Source organism: Lagenorhynchus albirostris, chromosome 6, assembly GCF_949774975.1.
Source record: "Lagenorhynchus albirostris chromosome 6, mLagAlb1.1, whole genome shotgun sequence".
Taxonomy (NCBI): Eukaryota; Metazoa; Chordata; class Mammalia; order Artiodactyla; family Delphinidae; genus Lagenorhynchus; species Lagenorhynchus albirostris.
The window spans coordinates 107722859-107736422 of NC_083100.1; positions in this window are offsets into that span (position 1 = coordinate 107722859).

Here is a 13564-nt window from a genome sequence, read left to right on the forward strand (position 1 = left end):
GCTCTGCTTAGACAGGGCCCCCAGCTGCCCGCAGGGTTACTTGTGGGAGCCCTGCGTGTTGAGGCTACCCCGTCTAGCACAGCCCAGAGCATTCCCATCGTCATCAGACTTTTACTGAAAAAGAACATCCTGTGGCTGATCAAGGCGCAATCCTGAGGTTGAGCAGAGTCAGGAAAGAGCCTTGGGAATTGAACAAACTCAGGCTTGATTGTGTCACCCAAGGAGTTATTTACAGACTGGGACCCTGGGCAAGTCCCCCAAGCTCTTGAAACTTCAGTTTTTCATCTACAAAATGGAGATACACTCCCACCTTTCTTGGAGGGCCATTACCATTAAATGCAGTAATATGTAAACAGGCGTCCAGTGAAATATTAGTTCTTCTTTCCCTCCTGTCTATTCGTTTCAAAGTATGGGTACTGTACTGTTCCAGCACGTTGGCATCCCCTCTGCATCAGGATAACTTCCCTAATTTTTTTTTCAAAATGGAAGGGAGCAGAATCTACTCCGCCGAAGACCACCGTCCACAGCTTTCCTCACCAGGTTAGTCAACAGCGAGCAGGTTCCTAAGGAAGCAGGACAGAACACTGGCTGGTCGTTGGTATACTGAGTAATTGTTCAGCTGGAGGTTTGGCCAGGTTAGGCTGGGATGTCATCCAGGGAGGGAAGCTCAGGTGAGATGCTGCAGGATGGCATGAGGACACCAGAGGGAAGGAAGGGTATGGGAAATAGTAGATAGGTTTTGTCAGCATCTTATTTTTACCTAGGGATGATGGCTCTGTCCTCATACTTTATAGTGTCACCACTGTGAGGGTGCACTTTCCCATAGAAGGAGTTACATTTTAATTAGCCACACGGCACCTGATTTCTAACCTATCAGCCCTTTTCTCCAGGCTTCATCTCTTTGGGTTATTTTTGCCCATGTCCGCCACTTGCCTACGCCTTTCATGTGTATCAGAAAGGAACCACCAAGCACCCTGGAAATCCTATTACCAGACCTCAGGGTATTAATTGTCGCGTTCTCCCCCATGGTTACACACGTGCTGAAGAAGTGGTTCTCTTTCAAAAGTGTCTTGTCAAAACGCCAGGCACAGTTTGTTTTTGACATTTGCTGCTACCGTTAAATAATAGTCTTGCTTCTGTCATAGCTAATGTTGACTTGAAGGCATTTGGAGGGCATTTCTCAACTCCAGCCTTAACAGTGAGACCTGGGTCTTGACAGATATTTTTCTTGCTTGCCCAGGGCAACTGAATGTAAGGGGTTGCAACCTTTGCTTTTCTAAGCTCAAGAAAATTTCAGATGGGTACACACCACTTAAAACTTTAGAACTCATTGTGCACACGTGCGTGTACTCACAGCCATGAACACCTACACACACATACAAGTTGGAGTTCCTGAAGTTTTGCCATCCTGGGAATGACATTGACATCAATTAAATAGGATCCCATTTTAAGACCCCTTAAATCCTGGCTGTGCTGCCTTGGTAAACCTTTATCTGTTCGAATGTCAAACTTAATTACAGATCTCTTTAAAATCAGTAAGCAGGTTTATTGTTTATGTATTGGCAGTGGAGTAAGCCCCGAGCAGCAAGCACTGTGTGCCATCTGTCAAAGAGAATCTGGGCTCTTCATACACAGCACTTAACTTTCTTCTGTCCATTTGAAATTTAATTTACGGAACTTTTCCCCACTTTTGTGCAGCAGCATCTTTTGAATTTTTCCTCCAGTGTCTTATAGAGCAATGTGTAGAGATCTCCTTCTAATGGGATCGTAATTTCTGAAATGTTCACCATTTATGAGGTAATAGAGAGGAGATTAAGAAAAAAAATTGGGCAGAGCAAGTAAGAACTGTGCAAGAATTCTATGGAATTGTGTAGGAGTTGGCATCGCTTGTATGTGAAGGGGCCAAGAAATGCACAGTTGGTTTCAAAATAAATACCAAAGGAATGGTTAATTAGACAAGTCTGTTTTGCAGTTTCAGAAAAAAAGAAGTACAGCAGTCATTAGGATTTCCAGTAACTAAGGCATCTTGGGTTTAGAGCTTTGCATGTGGAACAGTAGATTGTAAATCTAATGGATAAGCGTCCACCATGTCCTGCTACATGCTTTTCTTTCACTACACCTGTGTCACAAAATTCATCTTCAAATTTTGAGAAATACTTTTAGAGATTTCCAAAATTACAAAATCTGAGCATATGAATTATTGTAACTGTCATCTCTCTCTCTGTCTCTTTCCTTTTATCCTGATATTTGTTTGGGAGACTAGTTTTAGATGGCAGCATTTTTTTTTAAGAGGAATATTAATTCAGTTATGAATTCAGTTATAATCGAGGAATATGAATTCAGTTATAATCGAGATGTGATTGTCTCATGACGATTCATATATATCACAGAGCAACTTAACTGAGTTATAAGATTCACAGAAAAGAATGGCAGAGCTGGAAGAGACTCTAAAATTCATCTCAGGCAGTGCAATCTTGTCATTTTACAAACGCAAAGGCAAAACTCACATTGGTTAAGTTCTTGTCCCTGGTCACAGAGCCAATTAGTGGCAGAATGAGACATTTCAGTAGCTTTAACAGGGCATTAACATTTCAATTCATGAAAAATGTAGATTTAATTTTATAACTCTGCAAGATTTATGACAATGCTGACAACTGGTAGAAAAGGGACACTCATGAATTATGAATGTTTCTATTTGAAGGACAATTATTTGTTACCTTAAGTAAGAGCTGGTACATAATAACATTGAGGATCTATTATATGCTTTACATATACCACCTCATTTAATTACCCCATTAAAACTACGATGCAAATATTATTATCTATAATATAATATGAAGAAACAAAGCCTTACTTACAAAGATCACACATAACCTGCCAACATCACGCAAGTAGATGCTAAGCTGGGGGAGATCCCAAGCCCTCCTTCTTCCCAGGCTGAAAGATGCAGATCTTTATTGCCTGTGATGTCAGCACAGGAATATGTGGAATCTGATTTATTTCTATGAAATGTTAGATGTAGGACTAAAATGTATATGAGAAAGTCATGCCCTTACCCTTCCTAAACAACTTTAAATTTCAGTCGGAGCAATGAACAATTTCAGTGGAACCATTCTTGGCTAAGAAATGGGTTCTGAGCCTGAGATTTATTATTTTGTGATGAAATAAATTGGATATCTTGAAAGAAGAGGTATGGGGAAGATTATTTGCATCATGACTTATTAGAGGTATTTTAAAATCAAAAATTGGGTTAAAATATTCTCATAATGAAGAAATAGGATATAAAGCATGTCTTACCAGATACATTTTCATCTATGGCTTAAATTGGAACTTCTAAGTCACTCCAGTGTCTTTGATTTTAAAATTAAAGTTGGAATAATGAAAAAATTTAAAATATTGTTGGCATGTCCATAGGAGAATAACAAGGAAACGGACATTTTAAAAATTTCCATTAGACTTGCATATGAAAAAAAAATACAAGCATCACTTAAGAAGTTGGAAGTGATTTCTGTAGATTATCCCATATATTTTTTTTTATAAAAGGAATGCCGAATTTTATTTTATTCTATTTTAAAAAACATCTTTATTGGAGAATAATTGCTTTACACTGGTGTGTTAGTTTCTGCTTTATAACAAAGTGAATCAGCTATACATATACATATATCCCCATATCTCCTCCCTCTTGTGTCTCCCTCCCTCCCTCCCTATCCCACCCCTCTAGGTGGTCACAAAGCACAGAGCTGACCTCCCTGTGCTATGCAGCTGCTTCCCACTACCTATCTGTTTTACATTTGGTAGTATTTATAAGTCCATACCACTCTCTCACTTCATCTCAGCTTACACTTCCCATTCCCCATGTCCTCACGTCCATTCTCTACATCTGTGTCTTTATTTCTGTCCCACCCCTAGGTTCTTCAGAACCTTTTTTTTTTAGATTCCATGTATATGTGTTAGCATACGGTATTTGTTTTTCTCTTTCTGACTTACTTCACTCTGTATGACAGACTCTACGTCCATCCACCTCACTACAAATAACTCAATTTCGTTTCTTTTTATGGGTGAATAATATTCCATTGTATATATGTGGCACATCTTCTTTATCCATTCTTCTGTCGATGGACACTTAGGTTGCTTCCATGTCCTGGCTATTGTAAATAGAACTGCAATGAACATTGTGGTACATGACTCTTTTTGAATTATGGTTCTCTCAGAGTATATGCCCAGTAGTGGGATTGCTGGGTCGTATGGTAGTTCTATTTTTAGTTTTTAAGGAAACTCCATACTGTTCTCCATAGTGACTATGTCAATTTACATTCCCACCAGCAGTGCAAGAGGGTTCCCTTTTCTCCACACCCTCTCCAGCATTTGTTGTTTGTAGATTTTTTGATGATGGCCATTCTGACTGGTGTGAGGTGATACCTCATTGTAGTTTTGATTTGCATTTTTCTAATGATTAGTGATGTTGAGGATTCTTTCAAGTGTTTGTTGGCAATCTGTATATCTTCTTTGGAGAAATGTCTATTTAGGTCTTCTGCCCATTTTTGGACTGGGTTGTTTGTTTTTTTGATATGGAGCTGCATGAGCTGCTTGTACATTTTGGAGATTAATCCCTTGTCAGTTGCTTCATTTGCAAATATTTTTTCCCACTCTGAGTGTTGTCTTTTCATCATATTTATGTTTTACTTTGCTATGAAAGAGCTTTTAAGTTTCATTTGATCCCATTTGTTTACTTTTGTTTTTATTTCCATTTCTCTGGGAGGTGGGTCAAAAAGGATCTTGCTGAGATTTATGTCATAGAGTGTTCTGCCTATGTTTTCCTCTAAGAGTTTGATAGTTTCTGGCCTTTAGGTATTTGATATAGGTATTTAGGTATTTGATGCATTTGAAGTTTATTTTTTTGTATGGTGTTAGGGAGTGTTCTAATTTCATTCCTTTGCATGTAGCTGTCCAGTTTTCCCAGCAACACTTCTTGAAGAGGCTGTCTTTTCTCCATTGTTTATTCTTGCCTCTTTATCAAAAAATAAGGTGACCATATGTGTGTCGGTTTATCCCTGGGCTTTCTATCCTGTTCCATCGATCTATATTTCTGTTTTTGTGACAGTACCATACTGTCTTGTTTACTGTAGCTTTATATTATAGTCTGAAGTCTGGGAGCCTGATGATACCTCCAGCTCCGTTTTTCTTTCTCAAGTTTGCTTTGGCTATTTGGGGTCTTTTGTGTTTCCATACAAATAGTGAAATATTTTGTTCTAGTTCTGTGAAAAATGCCATTGGTAGTTTGATAGGGATTGCACAGAATCTGTAGATTGCTTTGGGTAGTAGAGTCATTTTCACAATGTTAATTCTTCCAATCCAAGAACATGGTATGTCTCTCCATCTGTTTGTATCATCTTTAATTTCTTTCATCACTGTCATATAGTTTTCTGCATATAAGTCTTTTGTCTCCTTAGGTACATTTATTCCTAGGTACTTTATTCTTTTTGTTGCAATGTTAAATTGGGAGTGTTTCCTTAATTTCTGTTTCAGATTTTTCATCATTAGTGTATAAGAATGCAAAAGATTTCTGTGCATTAATTTTTTATCCTGCTACTTTACCAAATTTTTTGATTAGCTCTAGTAGTTTTCTGGTAGCACCTTTAAGATTCTCTATGTATAGTATCATGTCACCTGCAAAGAGTGGCAGCTTTACTTCTTCTTTTCTGATTTGGATTCCTATTATTTCTTTTTCTTCTCTGATTGCTGTGGCTAAAACTTTCAAAACTATATTGAATAATAGTGGTTAGAGTGGACAACCTTGTCTTGTTCCTGATCTTAGAGAAAATGGTTTCAGCTTTTCACCATTGGAAACAATGTTCACTGTATGTTTGTCATATATGGCCTTTACTCTGTTAAGTTTCCTTTATGCCTACTTTCTGGAGAATTTTTATCATAAATCGGTGTTGAATTTTGTCACAAGCTTTTTCTGCATCTATTGAGAGGATCATATATTTTTTCTCCTTCAATTTGTAAATATGGTTTATCACATTGGCTGATTTGTGTGTATTGAAGACTCCTTGCATTCCTGGGATAAACTCCACTTGATCATGGTGTATGATCCTTTAAATGTGCTGTTGGATTCTGTTGCTAGTATTTTGTTGAGAATTTTTGCATCTATGTTCATCAGTGTTATTGGCCTGTAGTTTTCTTTCTTTGTGACATCTTTGTCTGGTTTTGTTATCAGGGTGATTGTGGCCTAGTAGAATGAGTTTGGGAGTGTTCCTCCCTCTGCTTTATTTTGGAAGAGTTTGAGAAGGACAGGTGTTAACTCTTCTCTAAATGTTTGATAGAATCCGCCTGTGAAGCCATCTGTCCTGAGCTTTTGTTTGTTGGAAGGTTTTTAATCACAGTCTCAATTTCAGTGCTTGTGATTGGTCTGTTTATATTTTCTGTTTCTTTCTGGTTCAATCTCAGAAGGTTGTGCTTTTCTAAGAATTTGTCCGCTTCTTCCAGTTTGTCCATTTTATTGGCATATAGTTGCTTGTAGTAATCTCTCAGGCTCCTTTGTATTTCTGCAGTGTCAGCTGTTATCTCTCCTTTTTCATTTCTAATTCTATTGATTTGAGTCTTCTCCCTTTTTTTCTTGATGAGTCTGGCTAATGGTTTATTAATCTTTTTTACCTTCTCAAAGAACCAGCTTTTAGTTTTATTGATCTTTGCCATTGTTTCCTTCATTTCTTTTTCATTTATTTCTTATCTGATCTTTATGATTTCTTTCCTTCTGCTAACTTTGGGGGTGTTTTTGTTCTTCTTTCTCTAATTGCTTTAGATGTAAGGTTAGGTTGTTTGTTTGAGGTGTTTCTTGTTTCTTGAGTTAGGATTGTATTGCTATAAACTTCCCTCTTTTGCTGTTTCCCATAGGTTTTGGGTCGTCATGTTTTCATTGTCATTTGTTTCTAGATATTTTTTAATTTCCTCTTTGATTTCTTCAGTGATCTCCTGGTTATTAAATAGTGTATTGTTTAGCCTCCATGTGTTTTATTTTTTACAGATTTCTTCCTGTAATTGATATCTAGTCTTATAGTGTTGTGGTCAGAAAAGATATTTGATATGATTTCAATATTCTTAAATTTACCAAGGTTTGATTTGTGACCCAAGATAGAACTATCCTGGAGAATGTTCCATGAGCACTTGAGAAGAAATTGTATTCTGTTGTTTTTGGATGGAATGTCCTATAAATATCAATTAAGTCCATCTTGTTTAATGTGTAATTTGAAGCTTGTGTTTTCTTATTTATTTTCATTTTGGATGATCTGTCCCTTGGTGAAAGTGGGCGTTAAAGTCCCCTACTCTGATTTTGTTACTGTCAATTTCCCCTTTTATTTTTTTATTATTTTTTTTTACATCTTTATTGGAGTATAATTGCTTTACAATGGTGTGTTAGTTTCTGCTTTATGTCAAAGTGAATCAGTTATACATATACATATGTTCCCATATCTCTTCCCTCTTGCATCTCCCTCCCTCCCACACTCCCTATCCCACCTCTCCAGGCAGCCACAAAGCACCGAACTGATCTCCCTGTGCTATGCGGCTGCTTCCCACTAGCTATCTACCTTACGTTTGGTAGTGTATATATGTCCATGCCTCTCTCTCACTTTGTCACAGCTACCCTTCCCCCTCCCCATATCCTCAAGTCCATTCTCTAGTAGGTTTGTGTCTTTATTCCTGTCTTACCCCTAGGTTCTTCATGACATTTTTTTCCCCTAAATTCCATATATATGTGTTAGCACATTTTATGGCTGTTGGCATTTGCCTTATGTATTGGGGTGCTCCTATGTTGGGTGCATAAATAATTACCAGTGTTATATCTTCTTCTTGGATCAATCCCTTGATCATTATGTAGTGTCCTTCTTTGTCTCTTGTAATAGTCTTTATTGTAAAACCTATTTTGTCTGATATGAGAATTGCTACTCCAGCTTTCTTCTGATTTCCATTTGCAATGAATATCCTTTTCCATCTGCTGACTTTCAGTCTGTATGTGTCCCTAGGTCTGAAGTGGGTCTCTTGTAGAGAGCATATGTATGGGTCTTGTTTTTGTATCCATTCAGCCAGTCTATGTCTTTTGGTTGGAGCATTTAATCCATTTACATTTAAGGTAATTATTGATATGTATGCTTCTATTACCATTTTCTTAATTGTTTTGGGTTTGTTATTGTAGGTCTTTTCCTTCTCTTGTGTTTCCTGCCTAGAGGAGTTCCTTTACCATTTGTTGTAAAGCTGGTTTGGTGTTGCTGAATTCTCTTAGCTTTTGCTTGTCTGTAAAAGTATTAATTTCTCTGTCAAATCTGAATGAGATCCTTGTTGGGTAGAGCAATCTTTGTTGTAGGTTTTTTCCTTTGATCACTTTAAATATGTCCTGCCACTCCCTTCTGGCTTGCAGAGTTTCTGCTGAAAGATCAGCTGTTAACTTTATGGGGATTCCCTTGTATGTTATTTGTTGTTTTTCCCTTGCTGCTTTCAATATTTTTTTCTTTGTATTTAATTTTTGATAGCTTGATTAATATGTATCTTGGTGTGTTTCCCCTTGGATTTATCCTGTATGGGACTCTGTGCTTCCTGGACTTGATTGACTATTTCCTTTTGCATATTAGGGAAGTTTTCTACTATAATCTCTTCAAATATTTTCTCAGTCCCTTTATTTTTCTCTTCTTCTTCTGGGACCCTTATAATTCGAATGTTGTTGCATTTAATGTTGTCCCACTGGTCTCTAACACTGTCCTCAATTCTTTTCATTCTTTTTTCTTTATTCTCCTCTGCAGTAGTTATTTCCACTCTTTTATTTTCCAGGTCACTTATCCGTTCTTCAGCCTCAGTTATTCTGCTATTGATTCCCTCTAGAGAATTTTTAATTTCATTTATTGTGTTGTTCAACATTGTTTATTTAGTTGCTCTTTAGTTCTTCAGGGCCTTGTTAAATGTTTCTTGTATTCTATTTCCAAGATTTTGGATCATCTTTACTATCATTATTCTGTATTCTTTTTCAGGTAGACTGCCTATTTCCTTTTCATTTGTTTGGTCTCGTGGGTTTTTCCCTTGCTCCTTCATCTGCTGTGTGTTTCTCTGTCTTCTCATTTTGTTTAACCTACTGTGTTTGGGGATTCCTTTTTGCAGGATGCAGGTTCATAGTTCCCATTGTTTTTGGTGACAGCCCTCAGTGGCTAAGGTTTGTTCAGTGGGTTGTTTAGGCTTCCTGATGGAGGGGACTGGTTCCTGTGTTCTGGTGGATGAGGCTGGATCTTGTCTTTCTTGTGGGCAGGACTGCATCCAGTGGTGTGTTTTGGGGTGTCTGTGGACTTACGATTTTAGGCTGCCTCTGTGTTAATGGGTGGTGTTTTGTTCCTGTCTTGCTAGTTGCTTGGCATAGGGTGTCCAGCACTGTAGCTTTCTGGTCGTTGAGTGGATCTGGGTTTTAGCATTGAGATGGAGATCTCTGGGAGAGCTTTTGCCATTTGATATTACATGGAGTTGGGAGGTGTCTTGTGGACCAATGTCCTGAAGTTGGCTCTCCCACCTCAGAGGTACAGGCCTGACACCCAGCTGGAGCACCAGACCCTGTCAGCCACACAGCTCAGAAGATAAGGGACTAAAAAAGAAAGGAAGAAAGAAAAGAAAAGAAACAAGTTATTAAAATAAGAAATAGAAAATAATGATTACAAATAAAAAAATTTTAAAAGTAATAAAAAAAGAAAGAAAGGAGAAACCAAACTAAAAAACAAATCTACCCATGAAAATAAACTCTAAATACTAAACTAAGGTGAACATACAGCTAGGAATAAATTAAATGTGGAAAGCAAACCCCAAGTCTACAGTTGTTCCCAAAGTCCACTGCCTCAATTTTGGGATGATTCGTTGTCTATTCAGGCATTCCACATATCCAGGTACATCAAGTTGATTGTGGAGCTTTAATCTGCTCCTCCTGAGGCTGCTGAGAGAGATTTCCCTTTCTCTTCTTTGTTTGCACAGATCCTGGGGTTCAGCTTTGGATTTGGCCCTGCCTCTCTGCATGTAGGTCGCCTGAGGGCGTCTGTTCTTCGCTCAGAAAGGACGGGGTTAAAGGAGCAGCTGATTAGGGGGCTCTGGCTCACTCAGGCCGGGGTGGTGGGGGGGGGAGGGAGGGGCATGGAATGCGGTGCGAGTCTGTGGCGGCAGAGGCCGGCGTGACGTTGCACCAGCCTGAGGTGCACTGTGCGTTCTCCCGGGGAAGTTGTCCCTGGATCATAGGGCCCTGGCAGTGGCGGGCTGCACAGGCTCCCCGGCAGGGAGGTGTGGAGAGTGACCTGTGCTCGCACACAGGCTTCTTCGTGGCAGCAGCAGCAGCCTTAGCGTCTCATGCCCATCTCTGGGGTCCGCGCTGATAGCCTCGGCTCGCGCCCGTCTCTGGAGCTCGTTTAGGCGGTGCTCTGAATACCCTTTCCTCGTGCACCCTGAAACAATGGCCTCTTACCTCTTAGGCAGGTCCAGGCTTTTCCCTGGACTCCTTCCCGGATAGCTGTGGCGCACTAGCCCCCTTCAGTCTGTGTTCACACTGCCAACCCCAGTCCTCTCCCTGGGATCTGACCTCCGAAGCCCAAGCCTCAGCTCTCAGCCCCGCCCGCCCCGGTGGGTGAGCAGACAAGCCGCTGGAGCTGGTGAGTTCCGGTCGGCACTGATCCTCTGTGCGGAATCTCTCCACTTTGCCCTCCGCACCCCTGTTGTTGTGCTGTCCTCCACGGCTCTGAAGCTTTCCCCTCCGCCGCCCGCAGTCTCCGCCAGTGAAGGGGCTTCCTAGTGTGTGGAAACCTTTCCTCCTTCACAGCTCCCTCCCAGGGGTGCAGGTCCCATCCTTATTCTTTTGTCTCTGTTTTTCTTTTGCCCTACCCTGGTATGTGTTGAGTTTCTTGCCTTTTGGGAGGTCAGAGGCCTTCTGCCAGCGTTCAGTAGGTGTTTTTAGGAGTTGTTTTCTTCCACATGTAGATGTATTTCTGATGTATTTATGGGGAGGAAGGTGATATCCACGTCTTACTCCTCCGCCATCTTGAAGGTCTCTGGAATGCTGTTAAATCGAAGGCAACATGGGAGTGCCTTTGAGTCTGGTATTTTTTCCATCTATCCCTTATGTTTTGACATTCATGACTTTAATGAAGATAGGGAAGAAAAAATAAGATTAGGCTAATTATGAGATCAAGGCCCTTAATTAATAAATCTAAATGCAAGAGGTTCATAATCCTCTCCCTTTGTCTCACCGTTAGCTCTGAAAAGGGTTGTCCCACACACCACAGTAAACTCCACTCCTTCCTGAGCCCCCGCCCGAGTCCAATCAGGAAACTAGAGCCATAAGGTCAGGTCAGGAATGGGGTTGGCTCAGTGGAATCTGGGGCTGATGGCTACAGCAGTTGGGACCTTTGGGGATATGCATGGCAGAATACCTGGTTCAAAATGACATAAACAAGAAAGCAAGTTATTAAAAGTAACAGGCAGGACTGGCTTCATGTGTAGCCAGAATTTAGGTTTCAAAAACTGCCATCAGGGCTCAACTTCTTTCCATCCTTCTCTGTATCTGCTGTGTTGGCCATAGGCTGGGGCTTTACGAGGCTGGATGGTGTTGGCAGCTACAACCTCAAGTCCTTCCCCTTGCATGTCCTGTCTCTCAGGATACTCTGCTAAAGTCTCATAGAAGCTTACTGGCTCTGGTCAGGTCAGGTGTCCCTTGCCACACCAATCCCCATGGATTGGTTCTGCACAGACACAATGCGATATTCATATCGCCAAGGGTTCTTGGCCTTTGTCAATCCATAGAAATTAATAAGAGGCCAGAAAAGAAATTGAGGCAAGGCTTTATTGGGGTTCCCTGAGGGGCAGTGAGCTGGTTCCTTATATGGGATGAGGGTAGGGGTGTGTCCAGAAGTCAGGTGGAGGGGTGGCTTAGGTCTGCCCACCCCTTTGGTGGTGGTGAGTGCAGGGGGCATGCGCAGTACCCTGCTTTTTCTCCCAACATCCTGTTTTTTGCTCCTGGCTCTTTAGAAGTGGCAGTTGGACTTTTTTGGTCTTTTTGTGTCTTGTCCAGAATTTGCCCCTATTATGCATGCACACAGTTATTTTTAGTCCTTTATAGTTTTGTTGTTTTTTTGTTTGTTTGTTTTTGTTGTTGCCTGAGTAGACATGTTTCCAGGTGCAAGCATTGCAGCACTGCAGCAAAGGATCCCAGGTCCCAGGTCCCAGCCTGTATCAATATGATGACAAAAAAAAAGGGTAACTAAAAAGACAAGTGTCGTGTATCAGAGCCCAAAAGTCATAATGAACTGGAAGTTGCTAATGCAAGACAAAGTTGCTAACTGTAGACGGAAACAGACAGTAGGTGATGGAGATAAAGAAGGGAGAGAGAAAAACCATCTCATGTCTTTCTACTTCCCATGAAACCTATACTTTCCTTCAAATAAACTCTTTAAGAAAGGATTTAAATTGAGTGGTTTTCTGTTCTTTGTACCTGTCCAACCATGACTAAAATAATGTGCTGGTGTTCCCTTTACTGATTAATATTCTGGTTCATATGTAAGTTATACACACCCTATAGATAATGTGTGTCCCTCAATGGGAAGAGAAGCCTGCCCACCAAACAGATCATCCAAAGATTATTTGGAGCAATTAGATGTGTGGCTTGAATTAAATGATCTTGGAAGTGGCCATGAAACTTGAGTTTCAGAGGTTACCTCGTTCTCTGAAAATACCAACACTCAGTTTCATGAAAAACAACTTTTTTTAACTCTTTTCCCACTTTTGCCAGATACATTTTCATTTATAACTTAAATTTGAACCACATGTGCAAGTTCCCTGCTCAACTACCTCACCTGGTGTCATGGAAGGGGCTCCTGATAATCTATGTGGTTAAGCATGAGGTGGCCATACTTTCTTTTAAATAAAATCTTTTGTAAATAAGAACATTTTGGTCAATGGGGCTGGAGATATCATTGAAGCAATTCCCTCAAATCTGAGCTAGGCCACAACTAAATCATTTCAGTTCTTGTTTGAAATGAAAACTAGGAGAATCTAGAACCTCTCCAAGAAATCCACCCAAATCTTTAAGCGCTCTCACCTTCATTTGACATTCACCAAAAGCTAGGTTAGAAGGTTTCGAAGATGGATTTGCTCTTTAAGATGATGGGAACACATTTTATTCAGTTTCTGCTGCAGTGCCCAGAGGAGGCAGGTTGTGGGGCCAGCTTTGGACAGATCTTTTCATGATGTCGTGATTTAAGAAAGTGCTTAGTTTCCATTCTCATACTTCATAGAGATTTGGTACTACTAGCGGACAGGCTTCCAGGGCTTGTATTTGACCTATCTTGCTGCCTGATTACGAATGAATCCAACTGGAACACCACCAGCCCCAGCCACAGAAGCAGGTTCCTTAACCTGAGCTTTTGAAAGCCTCTGTGTGTGGAGTTATACACGATATCACCTCTAGTCATTTGGCTTAGGGCCCTGTCCTGGCTAGCTTAACAACTCTGATTTTTGGTAAGCCAAATAATTCCACTGGGGCAAGATATTGTTACAA